This window comes from Bubalus bubalis, chromosome 1, assembly GCF_019923935.1.
Source record: "Bubalus bubalis isolate 160015118507 breed Murrah chromosome 1, NDDB_SH_1, whole genome shotgun sequence".
In the NCBI taxonomy this organism is placed as follows: domain Eukaryota; kingdom Metazoa; phylum Chordata; class Mammalia; order Artiodactyla; family Bovidae; genus Bubalus; species Bubalus bubalis.
Window position 1 is genome coordinate 103,283,643 of NC_059157.1, and position 12,875 is coordinate 103,296,517.

The window sequence follows — 12,875 nt, forward strand, 5'->3', positions numbered from 1 at the left end:
CAGTCCAACTCTCACATCCATACATGACCACTGGAAAAACCATAGCCTTGACTAGACGGACCTTTGTGGGCTAAGTAATGTCTCTGCTTTTTAATATGCTGTCTAGGATGGTCATAATTTTCCTTCCAGGGAGTAAATGTCTTTTAATTTCATGGCTGCAATCACCATCTGCAGTGATTTTGGAGCCCCCAAAAATAAAGTCTGTCACTGTTTCCACTGTTTACCTGTCTATTTGCCATGAAGTAATGGGACTGGATGCCATTATCTTAATTTTCTGAATGTTGAGCTTTAAGGCAACTTTTGCACTCTCCTCTTTCACTTACATCAGGAGGCTCTTTAGTTCTTTAGGCCCTTTGCATACATTGACTTATTTCAATAGGAGCAAATTAGAAAGATAATTTAGAAGTAGAAAAGGCTCCTGAGAGATTGGAAAGCATCCAGTGTAATGGAACTAAGCAGTCTGGGCTTTCTGTGTGTTTGTGTGCTTAGTCACTCAGTCCTGTCTGACTCTTGTGACCATTTAGACTGTAGCCTGCCAGGCTCCTCTGTACATGGAATTTTCCAGGCAAGAATACTGGAGCAGGTTGCCATTTCCTTCTTCAGGGGATTTTCCCGACCCAGGGATCGAACTTGAATCTCTGTGTGTCGTTCATTGCAGGTGGCTTCTTTACCTGATAAGCCACTGGGGAAGCCCAGGCTTTCTGTAGGTTGCATAAGTGACAGGAACAGGAATCTAAAGACAGTGCCACTGAGCAAGGTTGGGCATATGCAAGCAGAAGCGTTGAGGTAAGGGCGTGGATGAGGCCAGAGAGGCCACGTATTTGCTGACCATGGCCTCTCACTTCGGGAAGGTCATGTATCAGATGAACTGAGGTGGGGAATATCAAGGGACTAAAGTTCACAGAGGGGATACAGAGGCAGTCCAGCATCGGCACAGGTGGGAGAGAGGTGGGAAAGTGAGAGACACAAAGACTTTTCATGGTTTGAGATCTTAGAGGTTTAGCAGCTAAGCCCTAGCAGTTTATGGCTGCTCAGGAGTGTCCTGAAGGAAAGAAGAGGCAGATGAAGGCCTCTGGGACTGAGAATCCAGAAGGCTGGCCTACATAGAGCACTTTGTTTTTTAATTATCTTCATAACCCCCCAGGTGGGGTTGTTCTTACTAGAGACATTACATAGTTGGCCCAACTTGGGCCCCCCCAGTTTCGAAGAAGCAGGCCTGGGATGTGAACTAAGCCGTCTTTTCTGAGTTCCCCTTTCCTCTTTAGTGCCTGCAACTCCCACGTGCCATTCAAGAGTCAGTCCAGATGTCATCTCCAGGAAGTCTTCATCTCTCTATGACTCTTCCCCTTGCATCCCAATTGCTAATTTGTTTCTCACTATGTGTGTTAGTTGCTCAGTCGTGTCCAACTCTTCGCAATCCCATGAACTATAGCCCACCAGGCTCCTCTGTCCATGGGATTCTCCAGACAAGAATATTGGAGTGGGTTTCTATTTCCTTCTCCATGGTTCTCACTACTCTAGAGAAAAGTGGCTGTGCCTTTATTTCCTGTGCATGGCATCATTTCTGACCCAGAGTGGGCTCAGTAAAAGTTTATGAAATTAATTGACATATCTGAAAACAATAGACTGCACCCAGAGACATACCAAGCCAGGAAACTCTGTTTCTAATATTTGGACTTACAGTCCCCCTAAGTTTGGTTTGAGAAAAAAATGGCTGTCTATAAAAACAAGGCCAGTGTAACAGGGGCTGGTAGAAGGGCAGCCAAGGGAAGCTGGGGTTGGGAGCCTTGGAAGGGGTGGGCTTATCTGGGTGGGAATAAGTTTAGAAGAGAGGAGAAACAACTTAAGTGACTAAGCATGTATTTGTCAAATTACTTTAGTCATTACTCAAAAGCCCCAGTTTCCAAAGAAGCCACCGGATATAACCTTAGTTCATCCTACCTCCATTACCCTACCCCAACCCCAGAAGAAAGTAGAAACCACCCAGCACAGCTCTCATTCCTAATTCTTCGTCCCCACTTTCCTCCTCTCCCCCTGCTCCCCTGAACCTCATAGCCCCCTCCACACTCACACCTTCCCTCCTCATGCACAGATCACGGCAGGGTCACTCCATCCCCAGATGCACACTGTGCCTGCTGCCTCCCGGGCTCCCAGGCTCCTCCTGGGTTCCCAGCCTGGGAGCAGAGAAAACCTGTTTTCAGTTAAGGCTTTGGTCACACACAGATGCCTTTTCCATTACTCTTGTTTTTCCTCTTGAAGTGTAACATTTCCAATTAATTCTCCACAGGGGAGGAGGCCCTGTGTTAACCACCCCCACGTGGGCATGATGGGGGGGAGGTGCAGGGTATCTGGAGGCCCGCCCTGGACTGCCAACAGCTGACCCATGAGCAGCCTGCAACAGGAGCTTTCTTCCCTTTGGGGGAAGGAGAGTGACCCTGTGGACAGTTTCAGGACATGTCAGAGGTGTGACCACCTCTGTGGCTAAGGTACATAATGGGGACCCTCTTCTAAGTTCCTCTTACTGACCTTCTGACAGCCTGAAAACAAGATTCAAAAATGAATCTTGACTGCAAGAGGACATGGAGTTTATCTGTTTCAGAAGCTAGGGGAAGAGTTAGAAAATAAGGTCCATAATATGTGTGTGTGATAGTCACTCAGTCGTGTCCGATTCTTCGAGACCCCATGGATTGTAGGCCGCCAGGCTCCTCTGTCCTTGGAATTTCCTAGGCAAGAATACTGGAGTGGGTTTCATTTCCTCCTCCAGAGGATATTCCTGACCCAGGGATCGAACCTGGATATCCCACATTGTGAGCAGATTCTTTACCATCTGAGCCACTAGGGAAGCCCAAGGCCCATAACAGATCCATGAAAATCAAGAGGATCTCCTTGTGGAGGTCCATGTTTTTACCTACCTCTATAGCAGGGATCCCCAACTTCCGGGATCTAACACTTGATGATCTGAGGTGGAGCTGATGTAATAATAATGGAAATAAAAGTTAGTCAGGGCTTTCCTGATGCTCACATGGTAAAGAATCTGTCTGCAGTGCAGGAGATCCAGGTTTGATCCCTGCGTCGGGAAGATCCCCTGGAGAAGGGAATGGCTACCCACTCTAGTACTCTTGCCTGGAGAATTCCATGGACAGAGCACAATAAATAGAATGTACTTGAATCATCCCAAAACCATCCCCCTCCCCCTGATCTGTGGAAAAGTTCTCTTCCACGAAACCGGTCCCTGGGGTCAAAAGTTTGGGGACCACTGCATAGCATATAATTTCCTCCAGAAATTACAGCAGGGTATAAGTGAGAATGTTAGGAGTTCCTTCTGTCCCCTGAGGAGAGTTTATATCCCTGTCCATGTGATATAAGTAAATACACCAAATTGCTTTGAAATTGAACAGTGGACTCAGCTCAATCACTATTCCCCACGGATTAGCCTCACAAAGAGGAAATTCAAATTTGAGCTTCAGGAAAATCAAAGACTTGAATTTCATGGGTGCTGAAATTTGGGCAGATTCATCAAAATTGCATGTTCTTAACCTGTGAGTGTCAGGTGTCAGCTGTGATGAGTCCTTGGTGTGGTTTTTTGAACTCCAGTATGCCAGGCTACTGTGAGTTTGACAGCCACTGCGGAGTTAGTCAAGATCATGGCCCTGCCGTGATCTTGTGTTGTGCAGGGCCGCCATGGGCCAACTCCATCTGTGCAGAGGACCTGGACTCCACTCTTGCCCATTTGGGGCTCCTGCCAGGAATCCTTGACACTGGAGATACATCTGATTGATTCTGGGATTGGGAAAACGGATTGAAGCAGAATCCCTTCAGCAGTGGGAAGAACAAAAGTCATGGGAACTGGGTTGTGGAAACAGAAGGAGGAGGCGAGGACTTTTGTTTGAAGGGAAGAACTGGAGAGTCCTGTCAGAGTTGAGGCTGAGAGAGCTCTGACAAGCAAAGGACACATGCTGTTTATAATCTTAAGTAGGCTTGATTACACCTTGAAAGCTTTGTGGCCTCTCTCCCAGGCACCTGGGTCCAATTATCCAGGGCCCCATCTACCTAGAAGAAAAAACTGCATTTGACTCTCCCAGACTGACTTCACTCTCACCAGACTCGCATCCTCTTTCTCACATGAACTTAAAGGAATGCAAGTGGTAGAGGGGACCATGGCTGTTGAAATACACCCTCTAGGATTTCATCACTGTTTCATGCGTTACAACAGCCTTGAGTTTGATCATCAGCAACTTACTCCTCTGCACAGGTTGTCCTGGTAAAAGAATGAGATGCTTATTTTTTTCCCAACTTCACTGAGATGCAACTGACATATAGCAATGGGTAAGTTTAAGGTGTACAGTGTAACAGTTTGATATTTATATATATTGTGACATGATTACCACAATAAGGTTAGTTAACACAACACATTTATCAACACACATAGTTATACTTTTTGTGTGTGGCAAGAACTTTTAAGATCTGCTTTCTTAGCAACTTTCAAATACACAATATAGTATTGTTAACCACAGTTACCATGCTGCTGTATACATTAGATCCCCAGAACTTATTCACTTTATAACCGCAAGTTTGTACCCTTTGACCATCATACTGCTCCCCCCACCATGCACCACAACCACCAAACTACTGTTTGTCTGCCTTTAGTTTTTTAAGATTTGAACATATAAATGAGATCACACAGTATATGTATTTTTCTGACTTATTTTAGCATAATGCCTCAAGGTTCATCTATGTTGTCTCAAATGGCAGGACTTCCTTCTTTTTTATGGCTGAAATATATAGCTCACGCTTTCTTTATTCATTTTCTATCATTGGATGCTTGGGTTATTTCCATGTCTTGGCTATTATAAATAATGCTGCTTTGAACATTGGGGTGCAGATATATCTTTAAGATAATATCAGTAATTTCATTTCCTTTGGGTATATACTCAGAAGTGGATTTCCTGCATCATATGGTAGCCCCATTTTTAATTTGGGGAACCTCCGTACTGTTTTCTGTAATGGCTGTGCCAATTTACATTCCCACCAAGAGTGCACAGGTGGTCCCTTTTCTCCAGCATTTGTTAACTCTTTTTGATAACAGCCATTCTAGCAGGTATAGCTCATCATGGTTTTGATTTGTATTTTCCTGGTATTAGTGATGTTGAGTACATTTTCATGTACCTGTTGGCCATTTGTATATCATTTTTGGAAAAATGTTCAGGTCTTTTGCCCATTTTTAAATCAGGTTATTATTATTATTGTTGTTGCTATTGTGTTGCATGCATTCCTTATGTATTTTGGATATTAACTCATCAGACATATAATTCGCAAATATTTTCCCCCGTTCTATAGATTGCCTTTTCATTCTATTGATAGTTTTATTTCCTGTGCAGAAGCGTTTTAGGTTGATGTAGTTCCACATGTTTATTTTTGCTTTTGTTGTTTGTGCTTTTGGTGTCATATCCAAAAAAAAAAAATCATTGCTAAGCTTTTCCCTATGCTCTCTTCTAGGAGTTCATGGTTTCCAGTCTTACTTTTAAGTCCCTAAGCCATTTCCAGGTAGTTTTTGTGAGTGATGTAAAATAAGGGTCCATGCTTTTTTGATGTTTTTATGTATTGACAATTTAAAGGATGTACCAGGTGATTTAAAATTTTAGGGAATGGCAAAGTGGGTTGGGCAGTATTCAGTGCATATTCAATACGATCAGATCGCAGGAATGAGTGCTCTGAAAGAAAATAGAAAAAAATGTGGTCTTAGATATCTGGAAGTAACCTTCCAAATGAGTAGGCAGAATTCGCCCATGTGGAATAGATAATTACATACTTAAAGTGAAAGTGAAGTCACTCAGTCATGTCCAACTCTTTGGGACACCATGGACTGTAGCCTACCAGAATCCTCAGTCCATGGGATTTTCCAGGCAAGAATAGTGGAGTGGGTTGCCATTTCCTTCTCCAGGGAATCTTTCCGACCCAGGGATTGAACCCAGGTCTACTGCATTGTAGGCAGACGCTTTACATCTGAGCCACCAGGGAAGCCCAATACATACTTAAACATGAAGACTAATGGGTGAGGGGAAATAGATCTCCTTTAACAGAGTAGTTAGGGAAAGCTCTAAAATGATACATTTAAGCAAAGACCTGAAGACTGTAAGAGCCTAAAGAACCACCATCTTCCCTGGTGGCTCAGTAGTAAAGAATCTGCCTGCCAATCAATGCAGGAGACATGGGTTTGATCCCTGGGTAGGGAAAATCCCCTGGAGAAGGAAATGGCAACCCACTCCCAGTATTCTTGCCTGGCAAATCTCATGGACAGATGAGCTAGGCAGGCTACAGTCCATGGGGTCCTAAAAGGATTGGACACAACTTAGCAACTAAAATAACAACAAAGAATGAAAAAAGCTAGTTTTGTAAAGACCAGGTAGAAAATTTTTCCAGGGAGAGGAACCAGAATATGCAAAGTCTCTGAGACCGAAAAAGTTTGTTCAAGGAAATGAAAGAAGACCATTGTGACTACAGCTAATTTTTAAAAAACACCATGAGATAATAGTGCATATAAAATTTTGCATACTGTATTTTCATCTAACATAAAAATACATTTCCTGTGTATTACTTTTTTCAAAAATACGGGTTTTTTTAATTTTATTTTATTTTTTAAACTTTACATAATTGTATTAGTTTTGCCAAATATCAAAATGAATCCGCCACAGGTATACATGTGTTTCCCATCCTGAACCCTCCTCCCTCCTCCCTCCCCATTCCAACCCATTCTATAAATGTAATATAATTTGCATCACTATACCTTTCAAAAAATAGTTTCCAACTTTTTGCATCTACAAATGAGAGCACAGCTTTATATACAAATACATAAATGTCTGAATTTATTTTTGTCAGGAAAATTACCAGGAGTGGGACAACTTTGGTGAATAAACATTTTTAAACCAAATTGCTCTCTCTAGAAAGTTGGTCTATGTTACTCTTTTACAATTTTAAATTCCAGCAGTATATGAAGTCCATTCAAAAGGCAGTAGTAATTTGAGCAGGATTTTAAATGTAAGCTAATTAAATAGAAATTCTTAGTGTAGGACACAATTAACATTATTGAGAAATGTTAGTATAGAAGTTGCTTCATAATATATAAACCCAAATACATGAAAGAATCAACACAAGAGGAAAATTATGTTAAATCAATACATGGCTTTGGGGAAATTGTTTATTTGGAAAAAGATTAGATTATCTCCTTACTTCATACCACATACATTCCTGATGGATTAAGGTGTAAATATTTTTTAAAAAAGTAAACTATAGAAGAACTCTAAGAATATATAGGAATATACTTATAGGGGAGGAGAAACAAGAAAGGAAAAGGTTGATGGATCTAACTGCATATGGATTCAAAACTCTTCTGCTTCAAAAGTCCTGCCAATATAAATCCATTCTCTGAGAATAAAATAGGTGCACTTAATAGGTTTCTTTGTAGTAATAGCTAATATGCAATGCGTACTTATCAGGCACTTGCTAAATACTTAATCTGCTTTTTATTATTTACTTCCAGTGAGGTGGATACTATTACGTATAATACTCCTGACTCAGAGGTGCTGGAGTCACCAGTGATCAGTAGTAAACTGAGCTAAACAGGGATATTCTTGATCAAGCACCCAACAGCTTGCCCAGGACACTCACTGACCAGAGACTCTTGTTCCTCTGCTCCTCACTCTCCCTTTGTATCAGCCTGGTCCACTTGGCAGTCATCACCTGCCCATCAGGGGCAGCTGCTGCTGCTGCTAAGTCGCTTCAGTTGTGTCCATCGGGGCAGCAGAAGAGCACATTGTGATCTCATTCATTTCGAGAGCGAAGACTGCTGTTTTATGAACACTGGTCACCTCTGACTTTCTCCTCTACCATCTAAGCCAACTCAGAAGTCACCATAGAAAAGGAAAATATTATTAGAACTTGTATTACTGATCCAGGGATCGTCTCCACTGAGCTGAGACAGAAAATTAATATGTTTATCAAGAAAGATTACGCCAGTCAGCAAAGAGTCTTTTTCAGGCTGTCGGGATAAACAGAGGGAGTCCCTGGCTGCCCTCAGGGCTGGCCCCTGGGCAGGGTGTCTGCACAGAGCTAGTAGTACAATGCTTCATCCACCTCTGCACAAAACAGGCTTCAGACCTTATCCTGCCTCCAGTCCTGCCCTAGACAGGCCTCCGCTCTCAGCCAGAAGTGTCTTCCTCTGTGTATTTTATTATAAGAAGATATTCAAGAGTGATTAAGGAAATAGAAAGAAATGATTTCTCAGAAAATTTTTAAAAGGCTAAATAAGTATGATATAGCTAAACAATGACTAACGCTGTCCGCTTCAGCTCCTTGGGAACTCTATTGGGCCCAGGCATTGTTTAGGCTGGCTTATGGGGCAAGGATCAGGAGATGGCTCACCCCCATGTGCCCTTCAGCCATCAGTCACCTCTTCCCTATTTACCTATGGAAAGAGCACAGACCAAGACCTGGGTTCGAATCCTATGCTGCATGGTCTTTAGCAAAATCCTTAACCTAAGACTTAATCCTAAGCCTCAGTGTCATTATCTGTAAAACAGGGAAATGGACCTAAACTAACACAGTGCCAGGAGTGGTCTGAGGATGGGGGCAATAAGTAGGGTTCTGAGGCTGACTCTTTCAACCATCAGTGGGTCAAGAGGACACCATCGTCAGTGATATGTGTGGCACAGATGGTCACACAGTGGTGGTGAAGGTTTCACAAGAGATAAAAATGTCTCCATGGAGGGCAATGCTGGCAGGTCCAAAGAGTCAAGACTTTGAAAAACCATAAGGGAATCAGTATCCACAAAGAGAGTGGAGTCTGATTACTGGTAAGTTGTATTGACTCCCTGCAGAGGGCTAATAAGAAACCAGGCCATTAGTAAACAGCTAAGACTGGATGTGTGAGCCCAAAGGCTTCTTTCATAGCTTACAAAGATGCAGCCAAGAGTAGAGTGTGCAAAAGATAGGTCTCATAGATAAAGCTGCAGAGCTCCAGAGATATTTCAGTGCTCAGCAAAGCAGGACTGCTATGTTAAAATCAGGGGCCTCGTTGGAAAATACTAGGACCCTGAATCAGTGTGGAATCAACAGGACAGGAGCCTCTGATTCTGAAAGCATCACTTCCTTAAACTTCCAGAATTTGCAAAATTGGCTCCCTCCTGGTTAGTCAGAGGTAACATTTCTCCTGGGCTGGAAGGTGCTGCAGAAGTCCCTCTCTCAGATGATAGGCTAATAACTAGGATTAAATCTCAACACCCACTCCAGCATTTATTGTTTGTAGACTTTTTAATGATGGTGATTCTGATGGTGTGAGGTGATACCTCATTGTAGTTTTAACTTGCATTTCTCTGATAATTAGCAATGTTGAGCATCTTTTCATGTGCCTGTTGACCATCTCACCTGTTCTCTCAGTTCCCTCTCCCACTATCCAGTTTTGACACTCACTTCATCTCACCATATTAGTACAATTACCTGATTAATCCTCTAGTACTCTAGCTTGTATCTCTACCTTCTTCCAAAAGCCATAACTCAAAGCATGTCAATTTCCTGCTCAAAACCCTTAATGCTCCGTAATGACTATTAAAAAAACCCCCTAACTTTGCCTGTCAATAATCTGTCCTTTGAGCAATTTTATCTCTGTCATTTATCAGATCTCTTCTTCCTCTGAGAATGTCCCTGCTTCCTAGCTCAAAGTCTTATCCTTTTTTTCCTTTACTCACACCACAGCTAATGTGCTACCTCCTTCTGGAAGACTTAATTGATTTGTTTACGCCCCCTTCCTGTCTCTCCCCCACTCCCCCAGTCCTCCAATTCTGAGATCACCCAGCCCACTAGGCTGAGCTTCTCTCCGATTATGTCACTGAAGGCCTGTATGAGCTTCCAAGGACAGAGGCCTGTTTCTCCATGTCTCCATGACCAAGCAGAATGGCTGGCACATAATAAGAATTCAGAGACTATTTGTTTAAACAAAACAACTAAATTTGCTTTTCTGTGTTTCAAAGAAGTAGCCCTTTCTAAGGTTGCCATGCAGACCTCTGCCACTGCATGTAGAGCTTGGCATGTGATAGTATTTGAATATTATTTGGTGAATGATTGGATATTTTGTTGTTGTTGTTCAGTGGCTAAATCGTGTCTCACTCTTTGTGACCCTATGGACTACGGCACACCAGGCTTCTCTGTCCCCCACTATTTCTTGGAGTTTGCTCAAATTCATGTCCATTGAGTCGGTGATAGTATCTAACCATCTCATGCTCTGCCAGCCCTTTCTTTTCGTGTTTTCAATCTTTCCCAGCATCAGGGTCTCTTCCAATGAGTCAGCTCTTTGTATCTGGTGGCTGAAGTATCAGGAGATGTCATTTTTGCCTTTTTATACTGTCCATGGGGTTCTCTAGGCAAGATTACTGGAGCAGTTTGCCATTTCCTCCTCCAGTAGACTGAGTTTTGTCAAAACTGTTCTCTATGACCCATCCATCCCATCTAGGTGGCCCTGCATGGCATGGCTCATAGCTTCGTTGAGTTATGCAAGTCCCTTCGCCAGGAGAAGGCTATGAACCATGAAACTACCTTGCTTTTCCCTAGTGAAACTTTAAAGCCCTGCAACTTATCACCTTAGTACCAACCAGGTAAATCTATTTTTTCCTAAAGTAATAATGGGAAAGGACTAAAATTCAGGCTCTCCAGAAGTGGTGAGCATTTGAAATGAGTTTTACAGAAACCCAGTTTTTATTGCCTCAGAAGACCCCAACAGTCAACCATTAGCCTGGCTAGGCCCCTGCCTATCTGGATATTGGAGCTGGAGGGGCCAGAAATCAAGGGGAGGAAGGGAGAACCAGAGACAGACAGTACCAGTGGGACAGTGTTTAAATAACCAGGCTGCAGCCCTGTGAAAGGAAGGTGCTCAGTGTCCCAACAGACTAGTAGTGACGAATGTAGAAGCATTTAGGATGGCAGTGGGTCTAGGGAATCAAGTAAGACCAAGGGGACAAAACAAAATTGGAAACGTGAATAAGTACTGGGAAGTATTTTGATCTTTCTATCTCTTCAACACAGAGTGTATCAATCATTATTTGTTTGGTTAATTAAGTCAATCTGGGTAAAAGTTTGTATTGCTTAGTAAACCAATTCAGTAGGTAATAAATCACATTCTATTTCTTGTCCCACATACCCACACACTCTCTGAGCTGGGCAAATCCTTTCTAGTTGAGTGTACTTGGAGGGGAAGTAGAAGCAGAATGCACTATTACGTTTACGTTCATACATACATACGTGTGCATTTGTACACATACCCTGGATGTTGGATCAGACCCTTTATAGGGATCTTTTTTCCTACCACTCATCTTGCTCTTTATAAGCCAGCAGTAGGTTATGCAGGCTTCTCTCCTAAGATGCCTTACAGCATTCCTTCAACAACCCAGGACTTAAATCAAAGGTTGTGGCCACTCACAGTTTTAACCTAGGGGGCTTTTCAGGTGAAGAGTCAGAGAATTGGGGCTGTGGGGAAAAGTCTCTTGTGTGGGGTGACAGGAGGGGAAGGAGACTTTCTAGTTTCTCTACTTTTCTCCCTTGGCTTTTCTAGGTATGATCCTGCTGTGGGGCCCGGGGGCCTGGAGCCAGGAAAGGGGTTAGCAAATGTTTCCCCTCAGTGTTTCTGAGGGATTCCTGACAGAGCCCATCAGAGCTGCCTTTTATCACCGCTGCACGCTTTAGTGCATCTGTCATGGCTCTCAGACATCGTGTTCTCTGCTGGATTAATCCTGCCTGCATTCAGACTCAGGATGTGGGCCACAGGGAGGGAGGGGACAGCGGGGAGGGAAGGGGGAAGGGGGTGGGAAAAGGAGGGGTATAAGGTGAGAGAAGAAAAAGAAACTTAGAAGTACCAAGTAAAAAACCTAGGAAGAAGAAGAAACTAATTTGCAAAATTAAGGGGAAAAGACAGTTTGGACAAATTAAAGCTAAAAATCTGAAAAGAGAAGAAGGGACGAAAAATACAGAGGAAGAGGAGTAGGCCCAAAGTCTCGGAATGTGAGGGAAATTCAGTATTGGAGCAGAGACTCAAGCTCTAGGCTAGTTCTGTCAGAGGTGGTTTATTTTTTTTAGAAAATTATAAAGCAGATGGATTGTTCACCGATTCACTCTCTCATTCGGAGCGCATTAGGAAAGGGCCGTTGACGTGTGGGCCCCGTGCCAGCATACGCTCAGAGAAGTTCTCATGGACTCAGTTCTGCCGTGTCTTACTCAAAAACCTACAGAAGGAGATTCAATACCCCAGAGCCTCAGTTTTACCCTCTGTTAAAACTTGTACCCAAATCAAACCTGCTAGTAGAGCACTTTGGCATTCCCTCAGTGAAAGACACTTTTAAAAGAAAAAGACTGCTGGCTTGGCATGTGATGAATTCTGGGTACATTATACGCATCTTACTGCCCATAGAGCCACCCACCACCCCGGCCCCGGCCCCGGCTGGCTGACACCCCATCTTTTCCAGTTCCCTGGTTCTGAGAGTCTCTCTCAACTGAGAGACTAGAGGCACAGACACAAGAGATCTCTGTCACTCTGGTTGAGCGTCTTGAGGACAGAGACTAAATTAAATCCATTTCTATTCTCTCTCTGCACTGGGGACATGAAGCTTAGTAAGTGTTCAGTTACTTGTGTTCGTTGTTTGAGAGGGAATGAGGAAAGGCAGCAGAGAATCCAGGAATCTGGACTGATCCTCGAAGCCTCAATGTATGGACTGCATTCGGCTTACAGAAGGAACTCAAGAAAGGGCGCTTCCCTTAGTAAGTTTGTGGAGAGGAAAAGAATGAGGCAGAGGAACTGAGAAATAATATGCATGCCGACTTCAAGGAACAGAGAGCTT

At 43.2% G+C, this 12,875-nt stretch overlaps 1 protein-coding gene across 2 annotated transcripts in view; it reads left to right on the top strand.

Moving 5' to 3' along the window:
* Nucleotides 1-4,176: 4,176 nt before the first annotated feature.
* Nucleotides 4,177-12,875, top strand: part of BOC (BOC cell adhesion associated, oncogene regulated) — a 99,882-nt gene continuing 91,183 nt past the window's right edge. For both annotated transcript variants that reach the window (XM_044941826.2, XM_044941838.2), the window contains exon 1: nucleotides 4,177-4,326. The gene's annotated coding sequence lies outside the window, so the exon portion shown is untranslated. The remainder of the gene's footprint in view (nucleotides 4,327-12,875) is intronic.